Raw genomic sequence first — 25033 nt, 5'->3', positions numbered from 1 at the left:
TTTTTGCACATCTGTTGAATGTACTTCAGATAATGCTTCTGCTGAAAAATGTGTGTTGAGCGTCCCAGGGAAATTGCAGGCCTCCCAGCTTTAGATAGGGGCGGGTGTAGAGGGTGAAATATTTCTACTGTTTCTCTTTTTCCTTAGAGGTCCTGAGGATTTAACTATTCTAACCCATCAGAGGGCTTTCTAGGAAGAGACTGTCATACGACCAACATTCACAGCTTATTGCAGAACTGGTATTCTGTATTAAACAGGGAGTGCAGGATCTCCTCTACCTATTTACAAGGTGTTTTACATGGGACTTGACAAGGGGAACACTATACAGTGCAGAGAAAATAAATTCCCCATCCTCTTCAAATGTAGATATTTTCATTGATAATCCTTTGTATTTATCTTTATAGCCATTACTATCTGTGAGAGGTTAATTTAATTCCAGGGTTGTGAGTATAAGAAACAGCCAGAAGAGGGCTGAGGGTCAAAGTACAGAGACCCAGAAATAAATATACACAAATATGCCCAATTGATCAGTGCGAGGCAGACTGCCATTGTAAGAAATGGTGCTGGAGCATTGGGATGTCCATAGACAAAAAGTAAATAAATAAAACTCGACCTAAGTCTCACACCTTATACAAAAATTATCTCAAAGTAGATCGTGGACTTAAATGGAAAATGTAAAACTATAAAACTTTTAGAAAAATCATAGGAGAAAACCTTTGGGCCTTGGCTATACAGAGTTCTCAGCACCAAAAAACACAATCCATAAAAGAAAAAATTGGTAAGTTGGATCTTATCAAAATTTAAAACTTTTCCTCTGTAATAGCCTATGTGAAGAGGATGAAAAGACAAGCTACGGACTGGGAGAAAATATTTGCAAACCACCTATTTGATAAAAGACTAGTATCTAAAGCATGTAAAAAACAATTCAAAAACTCAAAAGAAACAAAAATCCAATTAGAAAATGAACAAAAGACCTGAAGAGACACTTCAATTTAGAGGATAGTCAGATGGGAAATAAGCGCATGAAAAGATGTTCAACATTATTAGTCATTAAGGAAATGCAGATAAAAACTACAATGAATATCACTACATGTCTCCTAAAATGTTACCAATAACAGGTGAGGTTGTGGAGAAATTGAATCACTTGTGTATTGCAGGTGGATGCATACAGCCACTCTGGAAAACAGTTTGGCAGCATCTTATATGAACTAAACAAGCCACGAAAATACAACCCAGCAACTGAACTCCTAGGCATTTGTTCTATAGAAATGAATGTTTATATCAACACAAGAAACCTGTACACGAATGTTCATAGCAGCTTTTTTGTAATAGCCAAAAACTGGAAACAACTCAGATGCCCTTCATTGGGTGAGTGGGTAAACAAGCTGTGGTACATCGTGCTATGGGATACTACTCAGAGATAAAAAGATACAAACTATTGATGAACACCACCCGGATGAATCTCCAGAGAATTATGCTGAGCAAAAAGAAAATTCCGAAAGGTTACATACTATATGTTTCCATTAATACAACACTGATTTAGTTGTGTCTCACGAATTTTGATATGTTGTATTTTAATTTTCACTCAGTTTAATGTATTTTTTAATTTCCTTGAGACTTCCTCTTTGACCCATGGATTATATAGAAGTATGTTGTTTAGTTTCCAAGTGTTTTGTGATTTTTCCTATCATCTTTCTGTATTGATTTCTAGTTTGTTTCATTGTGGTTAGAGAGCTTTTTATTTCAGTTATTACATTTCTCAGTTCTAAAATTTCCATTTGGTTCTTTATATTTTCTATTTCTTTGCTGAGGGTTTCTGTTTTACCATTTGTTCCACATGTGTTCATAATTGCTCTTTGAAACATTCTCCTCATAGAAGCTTTGTCAGATAATTCCAATATCACTGTCATCCCAGTGTTAGTACCTTCTGGTTGCCTTCTTTCATTCAGTTTGAGATCTTCTTGGTTCTTAGTATCATGTGTGATTTATAGAAACTTGAATATTTTCATAGTGTATTAGAAAACTCTGGATCTTATTTAAACCTTCTGTTTTAGTGCTCTTTCTATGACACCACTCTACCGGGTGGGAAGGGCACTGCCTTTTCACTGCAGGTGAAGGTGGAAGTCCAGGTCTACACTCAGCCTTAGTGACACCAAGCGGGTGGGGAGAGACAGCGCCTCATTACTACTGGATAGGGTGGGAGTTCCAGCTCCCCATGTGGTCTATGCTGACACTGGTGGCGGTGACCTCATTACCACTGGGTGATGGTGAAAATCCTGGCTCTTTGCTAGGCCTTCTCTGATACTACCACAGAGGGGAAGAAGAGGGACCCTAGTGGCTGTCAGATGGAGGTGGAAGTCCAGCCTCCTCACGTGGGATCCATATTATTTTAAAAACCAATGTTGCATTCATTGTCACTCAAGTTCACCACTGGTTTTTTTTATGGGTAATATTTATTGTTTGTAAATTGAAGCATAGAATGGAAAGAATCAAGTCAGGATAGTATCACAAGTTCCAAAAAGCATATAAATCGATTGTGTTAGTTTCCTTCATAAAGTCATATAAATCTATCATGTCATTTTCCTTTATAAAACCCTTTAATAGCTTCCCATTTCTTATGGGATGCATAATTTCAGCAGTAGAGTACAACCTTCCTGATGATCTGGTCCTGTCTACCACTCTGATCTCATATTCTGCCATTTCTCTATATAGTCTTTGCATAGTCTCGAGGGCATTATCAGAATATTCTCAGAAAATGTTATAAATAGTTTTTCTCACTGTATTTCATTAGCTCTAAGAAACCTTTACTCATAAGGCCCTGCAACTAAGAAAGAAAACAATTAAGAAAGAAAAACACTGTTCATTATACTTGTATAATACCGTTAGTTTTAAGATACATCTCAATTTCAAGAAGTCTTAAAATATTTTTTAAAAGTGGCTTAAAAATTATGAAATGTGGTAACTGTTGAGTAGATACAAAAGATTATTTATAAAATATGTGTAACGTATAAAGAATAACACAGTGAATTAAACATTACTGTGATATCTACCTATACATTCCTACCATATTTCATTCCCCTGTCCTCCCTTTAGAGGAAACACGATTTGACATTTAAGAAAAAAATTATTCCCCTGCTTTTCTTTCTCATTTACCATATCTGTTTGTATATCTAGGCAATGTGCTGTTTAATTTTAGCATATTTTGAACTTTACACAAATGTGTTAAGTATTCTACAATTTACTCTTTTTGTTCAGTATAATCTTCCTGAGATCTATCTATGTTGTTTCTGTAACTCATTCACTTTTATTGCTGTAGTATTTTGTTACGTACATACAAGGGTACTTTAAAAGGTTAGTAGAAAGATAGAACTAAAAGATCACAAATCCTTCCATGAACTTTTTGAAGTATCCTCACATAAGTCGTGCCTCAGTATCTACAGGGGAATGGTTCCAGGACCCCTTGGATTCCAAAATCCACAGATGCTCAAATCCCTGATATAAAATGGTGTAGTATTTATATATAACCCACACATATCCTCCTCCTGTACACTTTATCTCTAGATTACTTACAATACCTAATACAATGTCAGTGCTATGCAAATACTTGTTATACTATATTGGTTTATTTTATTTGTATTATTTTTATTGTTGTGTTGTTATTTTCATTGTTTTGGTTTTTGGGGTTTTTAAAATATTTTTGATCTGTGGTTGGTTTCTGTTGTGGAACCTGAGGATTTGGAGGGCTGACTGTGCCACAATGCTTTTACCTATTTACTGTTACTGCTGATGTGCTGATGATGAACACTGGATGTTTGCTTTTTGTATGCGTGCTATTATGAACACTGCTGTGAACATCCTCACACTTGTCTCCTGGAGCAGGTGCGCGAGTTTCTCCAGGTACTATATCCAGAAATACAATCGTGTGTCTAAATTAGGATTGAACCTCTTTAATTTTACAACATAATAGGAAACTGTTTTCAGAAGTGTTTGTAACAATTTGTCCTCCCAGCAGCAGCATGTAAATATTACAGCTATGTCCCTGGGTCCCACTTTCACTTAGTTGAAAGGTATATAATTTCCCACACAGCCAAAAACAGTAGTCAATCAATTCTCAAGCCTCCTCTTCAAGAAAACATACAACATAAAAGAGGTTAAGATTTTGCAACCAGACTTCTTCAAATTGCTGTGAAGATTAGATTTGCTAATACTTCCATGCTTAGACAGGTACCTTAGACATAACAAGCAGGAAACAATTTTAGGTGTTGTTGTTGCTGCTGCTGTCATTTTGAATTACAGAACCCCCAAAACACTTAGATTTTAGTGTATCGTATCTTGGTATGTTTATACTTATACTGATATAGCCTTCCCTCCCTTTTCCATTTGAATTTCATTCTCCAAGAGGAATTCTGTAAATCTCCCTCGGACCCATGCAGGGCTGATTGTCCTTACCTATGGCTAGCACTGCCTCTAATATATCATTCATCACATTGCATTCCAATCATTGGCTTACTTCCTGTCTCCCTTACCACGATTTCAGTTATTTTGCATACATTTTGTTTTTATTCCTTGTTTCCAGTCTTTAGTAGCCTTTTAACAAATGTTTGATGAATAAATGGATGAATAGATGATTGAATAATTATGAATAATTACCAACATCAGAGGTACCCACTCACAATTATTTATTTAGTTTTCCAAATTCAACTGGACGACATAGAGTTAAAATGTATATGCCATCAAGTTTTCTAACAGACAAATCTTATTAAAGGAATTCTACTTTTTTTAACATACTAAGATAGAAGAATCTTTAAATGTGACCTTTTTATCTGTGTGCAATCATAATAACCTTTTGTCCAACCAACCTTGTAAATTAATATTCTCTTTATTTTCTTCTTCTATGAGAATGTCACCCTGCAGCACAACTTATTCAAAGAATGCCCAGAACTTTGGAGTACAAACTCATTTCACGGATCTCCTGCCTCCTGTTTAGTCTCTAAATTGGTTAAAAAAATAGATTGAACTCTTTGTTCCCTTCTTTTTCCTTTAGATTTAGAATGAAGAGATGATTGGCTGCTAGAATGTTAATACCTGCAAACCTTACGCAAGTGGTAACTAAAGTCCACCGACTGTTAACAGGAGCTCTTTCTGCTACTTCCCATCATTTAGCCATTGTGAGAACAGCTCTCATTCACAGAGAATAACTTCAGTAATTGAACTTTTACATCTTATATTGTATCAAATCTTCCTCCCTAATATTTCTACCAAAATGCAGTCAATTCTGACATTGGCATTGGGCAGTGAGGTCAACCACTTTAACGCAATTTTTCTCCTAAATGTGTCTAGTTTCTTTAGCGCTCCTTCACATGACATAGAATTAAGAACATTTGGTTGACTTTGACTCATGCTAAAAATGTAGCACCTAGAACTGAACACAATACCCTAGATGTGATCTAAAAAGTTTACAATGGATTATTATTTATGCGTTTATTTATTTACAAACATGTTCTATATCCCTTGTTTCACTGTATAATTGTATTAATACAGCCTAAGCATATATTTGATTGGAGATGGTGGCAGCTGTAACGTACTATCAAACTACTTAACAGACACCAAGTTTTTTCAGAAAAATTTATTTTTATTAAATTTCATCTCTTTAATTTTGTAGCAGCATTGCCTGTTCAATAATACAAATTTTAAATTCATATTATTTTGTCTAACAGAATCATTATTCCACTTGTATTTGAGTTACCTGAAAATTTGATGTTAAGGCGATGTCTGACAGACAATACCATTTGTGTGCTTATAGCTTACTACAATGTCTGGTAAGAACAGGTGTTCAATATAAATTGAATAAATTAATTCTTGAATAAATGGGTATTCTTTAATATTAAAATAAAAAACCAAGCTAATCTACTCTCCTTACACATATTTCTTTTTTCCTATTTCCTTGTCTCATGAAATGACATTACATCCTTTCCTAACATCCAAACTCTAAACCTTGGAGTCATTTTGGATCGCAGCTTTTTTCTCAGCCCCAACATCCATCCAACCATTCAACGACTCTCCATCCACGGTACTGATTACATCACTCTTGCCCTTTCTAGTCTAATGAGGGATGCTATTTCAATCCTTCATTAAGAAGAGTGACGTTAATAGCTTTTACTGCTAATGAGACACTTTTCTCATGATATTACAGACTCCCCATTATGAATTATGTCTTGAATTACTGGAAGTATGCTATTTGCAGAATATTCCCTTTTCCAGACAAACTATCACATCAGCGAGTACATTTGCTCAAACAGCTTCACTCAACAGCAGGAATCACACATGCCATCACAACAGTGAACTGCCAACAACGTACTGATAGTTTTCTATATTCAGGGAAGAAATCAAGGGAATTGCATATAAATACCCAAAATGTTTATGCCTGTTTATGTATACATACATCAAGTGTCAGATATATTCTCCATTCATTAATTGACAGCCAACTGGGCCAGACACTGTGCTGTTTGCCAATATGAATGAGACACAATTCCTTCTCCCAAGTTCACAGTCATGAGAGAAAGACAGATAAGGAAAAACAAATCCAACATGAGTCATCTATAGTGATATAAATAAGTACAAAGCATAGGAAAGGTTGTCCAAGTACTGGGACTTTGGTAATAACATTTTAGGAAAAGGTACAGGAACATTGTATTCCTCTTCTATGTCCGACTTTCTAAGAGTTTGTTTATATTGTTTTATATGTAATAGGAAAGATGTGAATAATAATGCTAAATATTTCTTGATGAATATAAAAATTATGCTGATGTTTTCAGCAAGTAAACAATTGCAAAGATAGAATCAATTACTTCCAGTCAAGATGGAACAGTAATACATACCACCTCTATTCCAAACAGATAGCAATGATAAAATGTGGAAAGATAAAGCCAAAAAGACAGAGCAGGAACAAGATAAATATCTGTTTTAACCTGGCCTCCCAAGTATGGCCAGGGCAAAGGCTTACCACTCCATTAGGTAGTACAACTCCATTGAGCAGGTGTAAAGGAAAAGAAGAATGAAACAGAGGAAGAAAAACCAGTTCAAGGTATTATAAACCCTGAAAGAGATAATTCCTCCAGACAGGTCCTGAGCAGCCATGTAGGTCTACGAATAGCCATTTGCTGACTAGAGATTACACATGTACCCTGTCTGAGGATTTTTCCACGGGCTGCCTGCCTCCTGCCTGTGCCTCCAGTAACTACTGCAAGAGAGCTTTACTCCGTCACCCATACTTAATCGACAGACTGCAACCTGTCAAATGTTAAATGGCAAGAACACAGCAAGCCAGAATCCCTCTTTTGCACAATGGTCCAAAGCATTCAGAACTGAATAAACTCAGATCCTCCTGTAGCATAGGAGGACCAAAACAGGCCTGAGCGGGAACTTTTGCTATATAAGACAATTCTTCTCAAAACTAAGCACACTTTTCATTTTGTGCTAAAGGCTGGGTCTTCTGTCTGCAAACTGTTTGCCAAAGGAAGTCTCTCTTTATCTCCAAATTCTTTTTCAGTGAAACTTTATTGACAGTATTATGCATGACTGGTCATCTCGTAAGACTCTCTTCAGAGAAGCTGTAGAAATGACTTCCTAATCCATGGAGGTGAGAAAAAGAATTTATTTGAAAATATGATTGGTTACTACACAGCTTTGCTCTTCCCCTACCCACTCCCTCACACACACTTCTGGGCTGTACATGCTTGGGACCATAGCTCACCGGTCTGCCTTCAACAGGAACTGCATGGCAGGAGGTGAGTGCTATCTGGTTGCACTTGTGTGAAGGTTGTTGGCTTCCTCACAGAGAGCTGGTCAAGGCAGCAGTGACTCTGGCTAAAATGCGTGGCCAAAGATCCCAAAGATAAGTTATGATGAGAGGATCTGAAGAGTCTGAAATGCCTAAGAGGTGTCTCATCTAATTTCTATGGACTTGATATGCAAAGTAGTGAGCAGAGCTAAAGCCACAGTCTACTGGGCTTCAATTTGAAGCAGCCAGTGACCTCCAACATACATGAAAATGACAATCATGAAATGCAAGATGATATTTACCTCTAGGGAAAAAGAGAGGGAAGGAAACAATGAAGAAGCAGTAAGCAGGGATTTGACAGTGACCACCATGTTTTATTTTGTCAAAAGAACTCTGAGGCAAAAATGGCAAAATATTACAGTTGTGTAAAATTGAGCATTGGGTACATGGGCATTTGTTATATTATTCTTTTTAACTTTTTGGTGTTTGAAGAATAGCTGAATAAATAGATTTCAAGAAATTAAATATGTGTGATTATTAAATGTTACTGATCATTTTAATAGTACTATTTCCATTTGGAATGAGTTGTAAGTTTTTGAGTCCTAAAGTCATATGTTTTAGTTGATGATATTCTCCTACAGTTTATTTTTGTGAAAAATAGGTATGATTTCAGGAATTATTCCTTGTTGACAAAGGCACTAAAGGAAACAGGAAACTTTTTTGTAATATATTTCCAACTCAAGTAAATCTTTAAGATACCATTAAAAGTAGTTTAAAGGGTGGTGTATATTAATCCTATTGCCTGGTCCCTCTTTTTTACCTAGATGGTGTTTGCCCTGTTCATACAATTGTTTAGTACAATGTCATTAGGAATGAATTGAGAATTCAGAACACCAATTCCAACTCATTTCATTAATATGTTCTGCCTTCATATTCCTCTAGCAGTGCTTTGAAGTCATTCATTTGCAAGCAGGAGTACAGGAAGCAGAAATGACTCCTTCAGTCTTTACTTCTCCCACTTTCATGCTTTCATATCCTAAATCTATGAAATCTAATTTTCCCTTTCTCCCTAAACTGTGCACCCTCCAAAAGAATTTGTCATCTTTGCTTACCAATTTAAGAGCAATTGAAAGCTTGAACATTTCTGCTGAGCAGAACTCACAGCTGCTCATATACTAACCATTTGATCAGACCAATCTCCTTCTGACAGCACAAGTCAGATTACCTTTCTCAGTAGCACACTCATTGCACTTCCTTTAGTGGTGGACAAATCAATCTCACTGATTTCTTCAGGCTTTCACAGCTAATCCTTGACCAAGTCTGAGGCAGGATTACTTTAAGCCTCTTTGACAAAACAGAAAAACAAGAATTGTAAATATAATTACTGACTTGTTTCTACATTTTCTAGGAAACATTTCCTGCCCTGGGAGATTGGGTGCCAGGAGCAAGCAAAGGAAAAGGGAGAAATGGGAAATAGGAGAAAACCAACACAATGAAGGAAAAAGTATAAGCCTGTTAACAGCAACTTTCAAGCTCCTCGTGAAAGCAGCTGAGCACTGGCATACCTGTAATATTTGACATTGAAAGCAGATAGTTTTCCAACATTTTCCTACCCACACGACAAAATTATTTTCAGTAATATTCATGAAATGGAACGAGTAATAGCCAGAAAAGATATGAAGACAGTGAGTTTTCTCTTTCATTAAATTTTTTGTACTTTATAATAGAGCCAGTTTCTTTAAAGAAACCAAAATCTCTAAGCCTCCTAAAGCATACTGATGCAATGTTTTATTTCCTTGATGAGTTCTTTAGTGTTAAAGGAATTACAAAATATAAAAAGAAGAGTAAATTTCAACTTTAAAGACATTATTTAAATTCAATAGAATATTTCATATAAGATGTTGGGAAAATAGAATAATTTAATCAGGCTCCCCTCGCCTCAGGGCCGGTTGGGGGTGGTTCAGTAAACATTGTGTGGGGGCGTGGGGGTGGAGTAAGTGCGCCTGTGTGGCTCCACCACCTTGGTTGGCATTTACTGCCTGGGGCAGCCGCCATCAGCATAGCCATGCTTTCCAACCTGCGGCTTCCAAGGACCTTTTCGCCTGTTACCTAGCTTATAGACCTGCGTGTGAGGGGTCTGGTGACCCAGCCTGGTGTGTGAGGAGTCTGGGGATCCAGCGTGGAATGTGAAAGGTTTGTGACCCAGTCTGTGAACAGGCTTGAGGGATCTGTGGGCTCCAGACCCAGATTTAGCTCGACAATTGGCCCAGTCAGTGCAGGTTTACCAGCAGGTCAAAGAGTGCAACAACTGGCATTGTCCTGTAGCTAGACAATTGGCGTCACGAACAGGATTAAGAGTGCTACAATTGGCGAAGTTGACAGGATTCCAGATGTTAGCAGTGGTGCCACATAAGGACTAACATTTGCACTTACAAAACAAAAATATTACAACTCACAGCCTGAACTCTGTTTCACTGTTTACACTGTAGACACAAAAGTCTTCATATAGTATGACAAAATTGAAATAACTCAAGTCAAGTCCTAGTTCATCATCTTTACACTTGCTGTGCCACCACTGTTTATTTCTAATCTATTGTTTAAATGCAGGAACATGTATTATCACAGGGGTTGGAAACAAACTATGCCCTAAGCAAGCAAAAAGGATGCTGAGCCTTTACAAACAAACTCTGGAAACAAGATGGGCAGCTGATTTCATGAACATCAGAGGCCAACAGTCTAAACAGGAATCATCTATGGAGAATACAATGCAGAATGCAATCCTTATTAAAGGATAAGTTAAAAACGTGATCATTTGAAGTTTAGAAGTTAGACCAAGGAAAGATTCTTTTAGGGAGAAGCATTTTATCACCGACTTCATTTAGAATTGCCAATGCATGATGATCATTTAAAAAAATAAACTTTCAGTTATTTTTATTATTGTTTGTAACTTTTCTACAGACCATGCACCCGTTACTGCCTATTTCTGGTAGTTTCCACTGTACCACCTCCAGTCATGGTCCGCCACTGCAGGTGATTAACTATTTTGGTTTTTGTCATTGTTTTTTCTTGATAACAGAGAAAAATTAATACTGTAATGGAGATCAGGTTATGAATAGCTATTGATCAATCCATCTAAATTGAACAAATTTAAGGCACACTGGAGGCAAATGTACTAACCAGCTTGGATTTCTGAACAAATAACTAATATTAATATTAAATATACTAGTTTCCATCTGTGTACATTGTCTTGTTTTCCTAAGTTTTACAATAAACATGTCTTACTTACTGATATTAATTTGAGATAAAAACATGATTATAAATAAAACACACCCAATCTGAACTCTTTATTCAGTTCAATCCATACTCTCTCTTCCTAACTGTTTTTCTTTCAAATTTTGAAGAAATATGGCAATGTCCCTTCCCACATGAAGATAGAAGGGCTTCTCTTTATCTCTACATCCAGAATTCCCTAGGCTTCTGCACATTTCCAAAAGCCACATCGCTAACTATAGCCAGAAGACTAAGACTCCTTCTCCGTTATAATTCGTATCATGATTTTTGTTTTATTTTTTAAAAGCATACAAATGTATTCAAACTAAAGTATACTGAAAACAGAAATGTGAATGCAAAGGTAAATTTGGTATAGGAAAATTTTATATAGGATTCCTGTCACAAAAAGATAATTTTTAAGCTTGGTGGCCTCTGGGAAAATTCCTAAATTAATTAAGTATATGAGTGGGACTGGTAGAGAGATTGGATACTTAGAAGAATATTCAAAGATGTAGCTACTCTTTTATTTCAGACAGATATCCTTTACAACAGTAATTCTCAACCTGAGACAAGCATTGAAATCACCTTAGAATCTTTAAAAAATACTGATGCCTACACTGTCCCCGCAAAGATTCTGATTTCATTGGTCCAGAGTGCAGACTGGCCATAGAAAATTTAAACTATCTCCTCACTCTGACTCTAATATACTGCCAGGGTTAAGAACCATTGCTTTAGAAAATTGCTTCTCTACCCTTGCTATGATGTGACAACTACAAAATTTCTCTTTATTGGAGATTTAGATGAGGCAAGCTGTGTCTGCGTATCAAACCCACACATTTTACTTAGATTGTAGTATTTGGTGGTCATTAAGGGAGTTATTTTGATTGGCAGGGAACCACCCTGCCACCACCCTGTACTTTGCCTGTGTAGAGAACTTTGGACTGAGGCAGTCCTTGTCATAAATTATAACAGTGGCAGCCACCATGGTGCACTGCTTGGATCTCCATTCAACAAAACCTGTTCACAAGATCACAGTTGATGGGAAGCCTCCTGCTCTCCATACCTTTGGATTCACCTTGGAGCTCACAGGGGCTTTTCTTCCCCAGGTCTACTCCCAACCAGTGAGTGAGCATGGCAGGGGCACTGGCACTGGGCCATTCCTACTGCAGTGGATTGAATTATGTCCCCCCAACATTTAATGTGTTGGAAGCTTCGTCCCCACTGTGACAGTGTTAAGAAGGTGGGAAATTCTATTATGATCATTGAAAAGTGGGGCTTGGAAGAGGTAATTAGATTGTGAGGACCCTTCCACAGTGGATGGTTTAATGGTGGTTATTTCGCTCGGCTCCACCATTTTCTACCATGTGAGCCACCTGCATTGCTGTAAAGCCACAACCAAAGAAGGCCCTCACCATAACCATTCCCTGGACTTTGGACTTCCCAGCCTCTGAAACTGTAAGCAATAAATTTTGTTTTCTTACAAATTACCCAGGTCTGTATATTTTGTTTTAAGCAACAGAAAGGGACTAATACAGAAAATTGTTACCAGAGAAGTGGGGTGATGCTTATAACAAATACTTGAAAATGTGGAAGCAGCTTTGGAACTGGGTGTTGAGGAGAAGCTGGAAGAATTTGAAGGAGCAAGCGAGAAAAAACCTTAGGAGTTCAGAAGATGAGAAAAACAGGGAAAGTTTGGAACTTTGTAGAGACTAGTTAAAGGTTGGCGAGCAGAATGCTGATAGAAATATGAACAATAAAGGCCATTCTGAGATGATCTCAGATGTAAGTGAGAAGAGACTTATTGGAAACTGGGGCAAAGATCACCCTTGCTTTGAACTGGAAAGGAATTTGGCTGCATTCTGTTCATGCCCAAAAGTTTTATGGAATGCAGAACTTCAAGGTGCTGACCCAGGGTACTTGGTGGAAGAAATTTCTAACCAGCAAAACATTCAGGAAACTGCATAGCTACTTGCAACAGCGTATGCTGAGTTATGGTAGAAAAGTCATGTGGTAAAGCCAGAATTTATAATTCAAAAGAAAGCAGAGGGCAAAAACTTGGAAAACATTTAGCCTGGCCACAAAAGCAAGGGTATAGTCCCAGGGCCCTTTGCTAAGGAGATGAGTACAGAAGAAAAAGATTATTAAGAGAAGGGAAAAAAGACCTTGAAGGCATTTCAGAGATCTTGGAGGTTGTGTCTTTTGTTATAGGCCCAACGGCCCAGGGAGAAAGAATGGTCTTAAACAGGCCTGAGGCACCCTCCACAGGCTCGCTGCCCAGGGCCACTTCAGGAAGCTGCTTGCAGCACCAGGACCTACCCAGTTCAGGACTCGTCCGATGGGCTTCTCTTGCTCAGGGATTTCCAAGACACCGGCCTGGCTGAGACTTTCTCAGAACTTCATGCAGACTGAGGCTCTTCCTACCAAGTCCTCCTTACTTTTCTCTCCTTTCCCAGATAGCAGACCTGCATCATGATCCAAAGACTCTCCTGTTCCCTCCCCATTTATCTTTCAGAGGCATTTCCCCCAATCTCTTGCAGATCTGATCCCATCTTGGTGTTCACTTATCAGAAGACCCAAAGTGACACAAGGCTCTAACACTACTGTTAAAATGGAGACAGTAAAAATTATAAAGGACATTGTGAAGATTGAATGAAATATGTCAGTAGTGAACAGAGTGACCAACTTCCTAGCACATAGAAAGAAGTTAGTTAATAAACGTTAATATAAGCTTCCATGAACAAGTAAAGTTCCCTCACATCATCGAACATTTTGTTCTATAATGTAGGTTTTATGTACTGTGGCTGTGCATAGGATTGGACACATGATTAATGAGACAGGGGTTTCTAAAGACAAATGCAACAGTAAAGATCAGAATAGAAGCATATTACCATATATGTGATATTCACCTGGCCTGAGACAGATGCATAAAATAAAAATAATATCCTTGGGGAAAATGTTTTTTCCTTCTGTACATTTCATACACATGTTTATTAAGTATCACATACGGAAGTTTTTGACTGCTAAACTTCCTCTCAAATTCAGAGCATGGAAAAACAAGGATGCATGACTGCCACCAGTTAATCTCTCTGAGCCTAAAGAAAGGCCCCTGCAAGTTTCTGCCCAGCTTTGAAAGTGTATATCTTCACGAAATTATACACAGTCCACGCAAATCCAGACAGGCTTGCTGCTCGGAGAAACATGCAAGCAGACACTTTGCAAATAAGCTAATAGCACTATCAAAAAAGGTTGGAGGGAAAGAAGAGGAAAAATGGAAAATTGAATTACTTCTTGTTTCAAAATATAAATAAAAACAAAAAACTGAATTTAAAAATCCAGTTCTGCTATCACACAATATCTACATTCCTTAAAATTACTATTCTATGCAAAATCACACAATAAAATACAGGGCTTATGAGAAAAATGGGATTAGGGTTACTACACCCAGAAACTTCATCAGTGACACATTTAAAAAATAGGAACCTAATAAAAATGGTGACATCATTTTATAGACATGAAATGGTTTTGAAATACATAAATACTACACAAATATAGTACTTTATCTTGAAAAGGACCTGAAGTTTCAAAAGGGTTGCAGCTTATAGGTTATTATGAAATGGTAGAAGAAGGGCTATGAGAAATGGGTCTGAAAGTTCTAACACCAGATGTGAGTGGGTGTGGCTCATAATACACATGGTAAAATGAGGTAATAGGCAGATACTGTATTTGAGGTGTGTTTGTGTGTACATGTTTTGTGAATTCCTATGTGGCTGGATTCAGCCAGCTGTGGTTTACTGCATTCACCTAGAGTTTTCCACAAACAAAACTGTGCAGAAGCAAAGGCAAAATTTGTATCATGCTCAAATTGTTCCCTAACATGTATGTTGCATTAGAACAATTTCACATTCTTCACTATAGCAGAACTTACTGTACATCGTAAGTTCCATAAGAAAATTTTCTTTCACTGAAATTGAGTATTTCATTAAGACTTAAGAGAATGTATACGTTGTAGTGCTGACAACACCAAGGTCAGGTGTTCAGATCCCTACTAGCCGGCCAGCACCAAAAAAGAAAGAGAGAGAGAAAGAATGCATCATTGAACTAGCCATTTAAACAAAATGGCAAAATTAAAAGTTATTAATTAATCCTCTAGATAAAATTACACCATGGAATACTACTCTGCCATAAAAAAGAATGAAATACTTGCATTTGCAACAACATGGATGAACCTGGAGAAACTTAATGTTGAGTGAAATGAGCAAAGCACAGAGGGATAAATACCACATGTGCTCACTCATATGTGGGAGCTAAGAGAGAAAGAAAGGAAGGAAAGAAAGACCACAGCAGTGCCATGATCCAACAGAGGGAGGGAACATTCCTAGGGCTACAAATTGGAGTGGTGGGGAGAGGGGGAGGGAGAGGGAGGTTGGGGGATAATTGGGTGAGAATAAGGGGTACAAAAGTAATTTCTGGTAATGGGTATGCCCCAGTATGAATCTGGCCCTCACATCATGGGCAGGAGGGGTGACAATTAGCTTTGTATCTGATGAATATTCTTAATAAACAAACAAATTTTTAAAAAATTTATGTACAATGAATGTATATAGAGTAGAAGGACAGAGACAGATTGGAACATTTTTGTGATATTGTTTCCTTTCTTTAGAAGCTATCACTGATCAAATAATTTTCTAATGTTATAGGCAGAGAAAACAAAAGTGGCGTTAGTTTCTCTTTGGTTCCAAAATATACGTATCTCTTTTCTTTCTTATCTAGGGTTGATGTTGCTAACATTTTTCTATGGTCAAATTTTGACCTTTCTCAGAGTCTCATGCCCCAGTGGCTTGCATTTCACATGAAGCTAGGCACTCACCAGCTTCTGACACCGATCATTAAGAGCACCAAACTGACTTCTGGTCCCACCTACACATCAAATTGGTGACTGTGGACTCTAAGACTTAGAGAGATCATTTACTACTCCTCTAATAAAGGGAGAAACTAGTTTTTTAAGTTCCTACCAAAATCCTTATGATAGAAACTGTGGGCTTCAAATTGCAATCCATTTGCTCAGAGTGCAACAGCCAAAACTTTACCTTCACAAGGTATTTTACAAGTTTGCCAAACATTTTCACAACTATTACCTCATTTAATTTAATGTAATTACATCTGTCTGTATCAATGTGCACTGTGAATCATTTCCCTATTCATTTAATATTTTTTTCATTCATGTTATTTGAAATCTTTCCAGCCGGCTTTTGGAAAACAGGACATAACCAAGCATTTCCTGAAAAAGTGTTACATTGACTATTTGAAGAGATCAGTTACAGCTAACATACGTAAAGCACCTGGAGAAAACATCAGCAGAATTGAAATTGATGGTGCATGAGTTGAGCCATTCAGCTAGTGAGCTTCTAATTTACTTAGAACACATAAATCTTTTGTGTTTGTTTGGTTTGGTTTGGTTTGGTTTGGTTTTTTCATTCTGGAGAGTAAAACTGGTTTCAAGAACAGGCAATCAAAGAAGGCCACAGGGGAAAATCTAATCAGGTTCTTGCTAAGGGGAACTAGAACTTCATTCTGCTTTCCATGAGAAGGGATTTGTCCTAAATACTTCCAACTTCTTGTGCACAAAGATGGAGTGAGTTGCCTGATTGGTGAGTTTCAGAAAAGAATTGGACGTGAGTATCCAGCTCCTTCTGCCCACCTGCTTTTGTGATCCAGCTAAACAGAGGGTGCAGACATTCAGTTCTATTACTCCAAGCCCTGCATTTTAAAGGGCAGACTCTGTCTCTGCCCTTGCCCCTGCCTCTGCCTACAGTTTGGAAATTTGATTCAAGGGGGTGTTAAAATGTGTGCCTTGCTCCAGAAACACTGAGGAATAGGTGCGCAGTGCAATTTGGGTAGCAGAAATAACACTGACTCTTGAGAGACTGGGTGAGATCAGGCTGTGTCTGCTGACTTTGGTGGTTTGCAAGGGCTTGTACTGAACCACACAACTGCTTTTCACAGTTGTGTGGTATGCTTATAACCAGTGCAGCCTAAGCAGTAGCTTTAGATCTTGGGCTTTAAAGGATAGGTCACTAGGGGAATTTGGATTTGGTGGGGAGCTGCAGCTTATGGTGGCTTGTCCACAGGTGTGTGGCTATTTTTATACAGTGAGAGGCTGCTTTTCCACAAGCATGGCTTCCCAGGCCTTAAATAAAGCCACATGGGTCACAGATACCTTCAGAAGCCAGCTGCTTCAGCATGACCTTGAATTACCCATTGTGTGTGGACAATAGGTGAAACAAATTTTGTTGATTTTACCGTGTTTCTAAACTATGTATGCAGGCATTGTTTTAAAGTGTACAAGCATGTAAGTTCTATGAGTTCTTCAGAGCACATGTGTGAGGTCCTAGCTTTAAATTTTTTTGTGCCAGATACATTGTCTTGAAGAACATAGAGAGACACCCATTCTCACTAAACCTCCCTAAGGCTACAAGCTTCCAGAAATGTCAAAGGCAGTGTGGGTTCAGAAATCTGCTGAGGGTGTTTCTACAGCTAGACTGCATATAGGTAGGAGAAAGAGTTCTTAGGGCTCAGCAATTTCATAGCAAGGGCAGTGGATCCACTACCATGGCACCCAATAGAGTGGGGAACATGTCACTAGACAGAATCGCACTAAATCATCATCAGGATGACTGAAACACACAGCCCAAAGGCAAGCCAAAATAAGAATGTATAAACTCTGGAGCATTCCTAAACTTGTCCAGCATGTCTAAAATGCCCCTTTGTAGGAGAAGAGACAATGTGCATAGACGGATTTTCCCTCCAGATCTGGTAATTCCCTAGTGCCAAAGGGAATATCTTTATAGGTGACTTCTCCCAATTGGATTCAGATCCTCAAGTCATAGATTCTGCAACTCAAATCCTCAAGTCATAGAAACTGGCACAGATGGAGTGCCATCCTAATTGGACTAAAATCAAGACTGTCCACTCTGTTCTTGGATTGCATTGAATCTCTTCCAGAATCTTTGGCATCACTAAATACTGAAGGGTTGGGGGAACACAGTTTTCCCTGGAAAAACTGTTGTAGGGGCAAGGGATTAATTGCCAAATTTAGAATTGCTTTTCTAAATTTGGTGGGAGTGCAGCCAGTGCCATATAATCTTGTGAACTTTAAAAAATTAGGCACATTAGAAACTTGGCATTGAATAAATGCAATTACTGAAGCTGTGAAGGAACTACACCCATTCCATGAGCCCAGGCTGCAGCTGCTGAAGGAAAGTCATCTTCAGCCATCAAGAATTCTCTGCTGACACAGATCAGAATAAGAAATTGGAGGGAATAATTTGCTTTCCACTAATTTCTTTGAAATCACAAAGATGAAATAATTTGAGTCTGGGTTTTAATTCACTTGGACTGTAACATTCAAGTGAGTTTAAATTTACACTTTAATTGTCATTGAGGAATTTAATAATGGGCAGAGATTTATATTTAAATTTAGGACAACTGGTTTTGGCATGCTATTATTGGAATAGCTTCTTGTGGTCATTTCATATTATTGTGAAACCTTTAATAAGCTTGGACAATGAAGCTGGATATTATTTGGGTTGAGAATAGAAAGGGGAGAAAATTTTCAGCTCTACTATAGACTGATCTTTTTGGATATTTCTAGAAGAAAAAGATGTCTCTCTCACCAATGGTCCCAGGTAGATCCACCAAAAGTCAAACATTGGTAGTAGAACAATAGCCTCATGATGTTGGAGTGAGGCTGTCTTGATAGACAACAGATTTTCCCTCTAAAACATTAGCAACAATCTGCTTTCCATAGACTTGATGGTTAAGCTCCATAATGTAAGATAATAAACACCTGGAGAATATTTTGGAGGCCGGGGTAGGGGCAGTTTTTACCTACCCTCAGTTTTCTGTGATGCATTTTTCCAAGGTTTCTCACCATAGAAAGGTGGAGTCAGTTACCTGATTGATGAATTTGGGAGACGAACTGGGCAGGCGTAGCTCAGCCCCTTCCCCCCACATTCCTGAGGGAGCCAGTTGCCCTGGGAGGGCACACAAGCTCCACCACACCTTTAGGTTTAACTGGGGCAGACTCCCACCCAGAGGTTCCGAGTTGCCTCTGGCTGAGCCTATAATTTGGTATTAGGATGCCCTTTATTGCCATATTCCTAAGTCACATTCCACAACATTAGTTTTATCAGTCATAAAGGATAAAGGTAATATTTTGATCTCTTTGATCATCATCTATCTTATCTCATACATACATATGGATAAGATTGAAGTACGGTGTACAGTGTGTGTATGTGCGCGTGTGTGTGTGTGTGTGTTATTAATTTAGGCAGAGAAACCAGGGCTGTCATTTACTGAGCTTGCTTAAGGATGCACAAGTCAACAGAAGAGGACTTCCTAGTAACATTCAGTCCAGTGAAGCAGTAAAACGAAGCCTAGATCCAGGGTTCGAGAGCCATGAAGCTATTCCACAGGGAGCTACTGAAAAATGTTGCTCCCCTCAAGTTTCCAAATGCGAAAATATGGCCCAAAATTAAGAGTTTCAAGTCCAGTATTTCCAATTTCACATCTACTCAGGCTTCAAGTCTGAAAAGGGGAACCTCTGGGGCTTATTTGAGCATTTATGCTTAAGAGGTTTCTTAAAGCAGGATTTGGATCTAAAAGTTATGAAGAAATCAAGAGCAAAAGCACAGCTGTGGAGTGTTGGCAGTGACAATCTGTACACTACATGGTAAGAGGAACTACCTTTTCCTACCTCCCTCATCATCATACCATTCACATCTGTTGCCAGGCTGGAATATTCAATACGGTCATTTGCATATAGCCATGTATAGACTAAGTTAGAATGCTGAAGAAAATCCGGGAATGGAAAACAAGCAGGGTAGTTTCCCAATCATGTTCAATTAATCTCGTAAGGCCCATTTTGATGACCACATTGACCAGACCATGACAGCAGTTCTATTGACCTTTTTCATTTAGGGCACATTTTGGATATTACTCTCAACAATTCTCTGATGCAAACAAAATAGACACTATTGTTTCTCACAAAACAAAAACAAACAAAAAACTAAAACTTAGGCACATCCACGGTTTATCCAAAGTAAAGCCATTACCCACAACTAGGAGTGGTGGATCACAACTGGAGTTTCAATTAAAATAGAGGTATTTTTTCAGTAAAAACTTGGCCCAGGCTTGACAATTCCTTTTCTAATCAACTGTATGGACTATTCAGCCAGCTATTCTGTGCCAGAGACTTTTCTTACCCACTAACATGGCCATGGAGATACCCCATTCCATTTATTCCTGTCCTCAAATGGACTTAAGTAAGAAGAAAGACATGATCTACATTAATGAAAAAGATGAATGGAAAATATTTTTTCATATTTTAGTGCCATTCAAATGTTGCCAGTCTTAAATTCTCTGATCAGGATTTGAAGTACGGAATTAAAAAGCATCCCAACAGTGAAAATAAGCAGAACAGCCTGACCCCTCCCCCTCTCCCACCACCAGTCACTACCTAACTTACAAAAACAGTCCAAAAGATAAGCATACAATCAAGCTAAAGCAGTTAGATGAACACTAAAACTTAAAGTAGGGTAAGGTGGAGAATAAAAAGGTGTTCTCTGACTAACATAACCTCTTAGAGTTGTAATCAAGCATATGTGAGTGTGTGGAGTGCGTACACACACACACACACACACACACACACACACACACACACACACACACACACACACACACACACACACACACACACACACACACACACACACACACACACACACACACACACACACACACACACACACACACACACACACACACACACGCCAGTCTCAAGACCATATTCTTGCTTAATCATCAAGTTTAACCCAGACTATTGATTAGTTACCTTCGGTACAGGGAACTCAAAGGACTTGAGGAATTAGACTCTTCCAGATAATTTTGTCTGAAACTTTTTAGTTGTTCCTTTCACTACGGCAAGACAAATCAAAAACCCCGACCCCAAATCTTTTTTATCTTGGAAGAAATATATGGTAGGGAAAAATCCCTCAGGAAGCTAAGTCTTCTATCAGGGATCAAAAATGAGAACCCCCAGTTTTTGTATAGTTCACTTCTGTTGGGGACCTAGGATCCTTCTCACCCAACTGCTGATGATCTTCTACGATCTCTAGCATGACCTCATGTTTGGCTGAAAAGACAATAATTAATCTGCAGAAATCTTTTGACTAAACCCATGCTGACTGTGTCTCATCCTCAGGTAACTGGCTCCACAAAGATGCACTTGCCATTGAATATGAGCTATAGACTAAAGGCTGTTATTCATAATCCATGCTGACACTCAATACAACCTCTTACCAACATAACATTCACTTTAAACCCAGAGTAACAAAAACAGAGGTCGCATGCTTAGTTTATCTGCACTCACCCACCTGAATGTATTTGTGACCTTTGGATCATTGAAATATTATTTTTCGGAGAACAAAAATAATACAAGATCTTTGTTTTCACCAACCCTTATAATATAAACTACCAAAGACAGAATAAAATCATTATACCAAACTTAAAACTACAGGCACCTAGTAAAAACATAGCACATATATTAAAGCCAGCTTATCTCTCATAAGAAAGTCACATAGCCTCACAATTTTGTTTGGTAGGAAATATTCACAGCTTTTCCCTATCAGAACTGGTATAAACCTTTACTGAAAGAAAAGACTAGGATTTTATTTGAATCAACTTTTGTGGTTTACCTAAACTATTGCTATTTACTTCCGACATAAACGATAAATGAATAAATTGTATCCGGATACTCACAGCAGAGATCTCAGCGCTAGCCCCTAACATCAGACGTCGCGGCTGCAGACTGAATGCTACTGTAGGGAGGTGCTTTTATTTTCCTAACAAAGTAGCACCCTCTAGTGGCTTTTCAAAAATTATTAAGAGGTATATACACGCCAAGCATGTGACATAATTTGTTTACTATCAAATTACGCAGTGTCAAAACACTCAGGTGAGAACAAAAGCTTGCTCTGGGGATTACAAGAAGCATATTGCAAACTTGTTCTATGTTGCTCTAAGGAGTGATGACTTGTAAAGGAAAAGGAGTTTACATACAGTTCCTATTTCATATCTATGACGTGCCTCTAAGACAAAGGTACCCTTTCCTGGTAATAGTTTATTATGTTCCTATTAACATTATTATTATGCTATTCCTAACATCATCATTGCTATAACGTTAATGGAAAAGTTACCATTTACTGAGAATTTACTATATACCCTAAAATCTTTCATTGTTTTACATGCTTTACCCTATTTAAAACTCACTATGAGTATATAACCTAAGCTTTATCCTCATCCTGTTGTATGGATAAAATAGTTGGGACCCATATATGTAATGTAAGTTGCCCAAGGTCAACTACCTAACAAGAAGCAAAGAAAAATTAAGATTTAAACCTATCTTTATATGTTTGCAAGGACTCTCACAAATGTGATCTTGACAAGCAGAAATTGTTAGCAGCTCTCACATGTATCCAGCCTCATCAAAGTGTAAATACAAAGGAATAATAATAACCATCAAAATAAAATTTTAAATTTTAGTTTAAATTTAAGTAGTTGTAGAAATACAACCACTTTCCATAGTAAATAAAAGCCAAATACCAATTCTTGGATGACAAAACAATAGTCTGTAGAAAGCCAGTTTGGTTCCTTATAAATGCTTACAAAAGGGTGCAACACTGGCTTGGCCATGATATTTTGTTAAAATAGAGAAGTGTAATTATTCAGTTAGGCATCCAACAAGCATTTATTGAATGCCTCTAGCTTTTACCTCTAGTTCTGATTGTCAATGAACCAAGATCTTTTCACTAAGCACATTGCTATATGAATGTCAAGAATTATCAAGCAAGGAAGACCCCCGAGCTAAAAAAAACATTTTTTACGTAACATGTAAAATTTATATATTCCATTTTAAATGTCATGTCGCTGATCTCCATCAGATAAAACTCTTTTTGATATTTACATAAGACTTAAAGGAACTTAGTGAAACAAACTGGAAAGAATATTTATAAATCATCTACTAGTCTAGTTAGTAGTCTATGCCCTTGACATATATCACTGTGGCAGAGACTGCCAACTGTTCACCAAACTTATTTCCTCTTCTTCTTAAGTACATGGCTAGACTACATGTCCAGCCTACATTGTACTTGGATACAACCATGCTATTGGATTCTAATTATTAGAGTGTGAAAGTAGTACTGTGTACCACTTCCATGCTTAGCCCATGAAAAACATCCCCTTTGAGATCTTCCATGTTGTTCCCTTGCCCTCTGGATGCCTGGAATGCAGATAGCCCACAGGCAACCTTGGAAGCCATGTATTGCAGATAGCAGAGCCACAAGATGGAAGGAAGGAACTTGGGTCCCTGAATAATGGTTTGGAAGAAATACACCTGACAATCAGGAACATCTGTTCTGTAGTTTAGGTTGATTAAGAAATAAACTTCTATAGATGTTGAGTCATTATACAGTTTTGCATTTGATTGTTGGTTACAGCAGCAAGAATTACATTAATTCAGTTATCTTCTTTAATCTTTACAGCAAATTTAATATGTTTATAGTAGGTTTATCCCCATTTCGCAGATAAAAAAAATAACTGAGGTTCAGGTAGTTTAATAATTAGCCCAAGTATTCGCAACCGGTAAAATTCAAACCTGGGTCAAACCCCGATCTCTCTAACTCCAAAACCTGTGTTCTTTCCTCTTTGTTACACTAAGTTTGTCCCACTGCCTATTAGGTGATGAAACTAGCAGGTTGCTTTGTATTAATCAGCTAAGCAATGCTGCACTAACAAATGGCCTCCAAAATCTGAGCTTTTACAATAATAAACACCTGCTGGTTCTTAAAGCTTCTATCAGGACGTAGTTCATGTTACTTCTGCTCACATTCCGTTGGCCTCACAAGTCATTTGACCAAATCTGATAACACTGGGATCATGAAGTACAAGGGTATTTCAAAAGTTCATAAAAAGATTCACATTATCTTTTAATTCTATTTTTCCACAAACTTTGAGTACCCTCATATAATCCTCTTACAGAAAAAGAGGAAAAATAATAGAGAAAAAAAATACATTCAACCACCTCCTCACTCTTGGAAACTACAAGTTAAATGTTATAAGAAAGTTACGACACAGTTCAGAGAAAAAAGTTGTAATCAAATTATCAAAGAGTAATAGAACCAAAATAACAGTGAGATGATATGCTCTCCTTGGCCCCACCAAAAAAAGGTAATAAAGCTGAACAGTAAATTAAAAGATATTACCTGAATCCAACTTGCACACTTGAACAGAAATTAGATTTCTGAATCATCTCAATGGGTATCTTAAATACATACACACACTTAGATATTTTAATCCATAGGTGGTAGAATAACTCAGTGTAGCACAGAGAATATATTACTGAATGCACAGAGCAAGGAAGCCAAAGAAGTGTTGGACAATTAAGAAACAGAAGTGAGGACGGGGACAATGATTGAGAAAAAATACACAACTTTGCTTATAAAGCCAATAAGGAAGTCGTGCTTCCGTTCTGGCAGACGACAGCCCCTATTCATTTCCTTACCTCATAGTCTTACCTGCATGTTTAAAGGAAAGAACTTATTAAAAGTATAATCAATCTGTCTCACATTGTTAGTGACTTTATTAAATCAGACATATTGATCCAAATCTTTCATCTCAAATATCTGATCTAATTTGCAGGGAATAATGGCCAACCAAACACAGAAGAGGCATTGTCTAATTCTGATTAACTTGTCTCTGTTGCTTTATAAAACAAATTGGTCCGAGCATCTCTATCCTCTCTGAAATCATCTTGCATATACTATTTGCATTGAATATTTCATAAATTGATGAATGAATGAGTGAAATAAAAATTCTCTGCTTCCCAGAATTATTTTACTTATATATTTAATACTTAGGAAGGTCTAC

General features: G+C 37.7%; 1 protein-coding gene across 2 annotated transcripts in view; it reads right to left on the bottom strand.

Moving 5' to 3' along the window:
- The window catches only part of ARHGAP24 (Rho GTPase activating protein 24), a 710372-nt gene extending 688478 nt beyond the window's left edge, over positions 1 to 21894 (bottom strand). The window contains exon 1 of one of the 2 annotated variants that reach the window (XM_063107675.1): positions 21869 to 21894. The gene's annotated coding sequence lies outside the window, so the exon portion shown is untranslated. The remainder of the gene's footprint in view (positions 1 to 21868) is intronic. The other variant, XM_063107673.1, reaches the window with a different exon arrangement.
- Positions 21895 to 25033: the final 3139 nt, after the last annotated feature.

Source organism: Cynocephalus volans, chromosome 9, assembly GCF_027409185.1.
Source record: "Cynocephalus volans isolate mCynVol1 chromosome 9, mCynVol1.pri, whole genome shotgun sequence".
Lineage (NCBI taxonomy): Eukaryota > Metazoa > Chordata > Mammalia > Dermoptera > Cynocephalidae > Cynocephalus > Cynocephalus volans.
The sequence above is the reverse complement of the archived record's forward strand: the minus strand, read 5'-3'. Positions and strand labels throughout refer to the sequence as shown.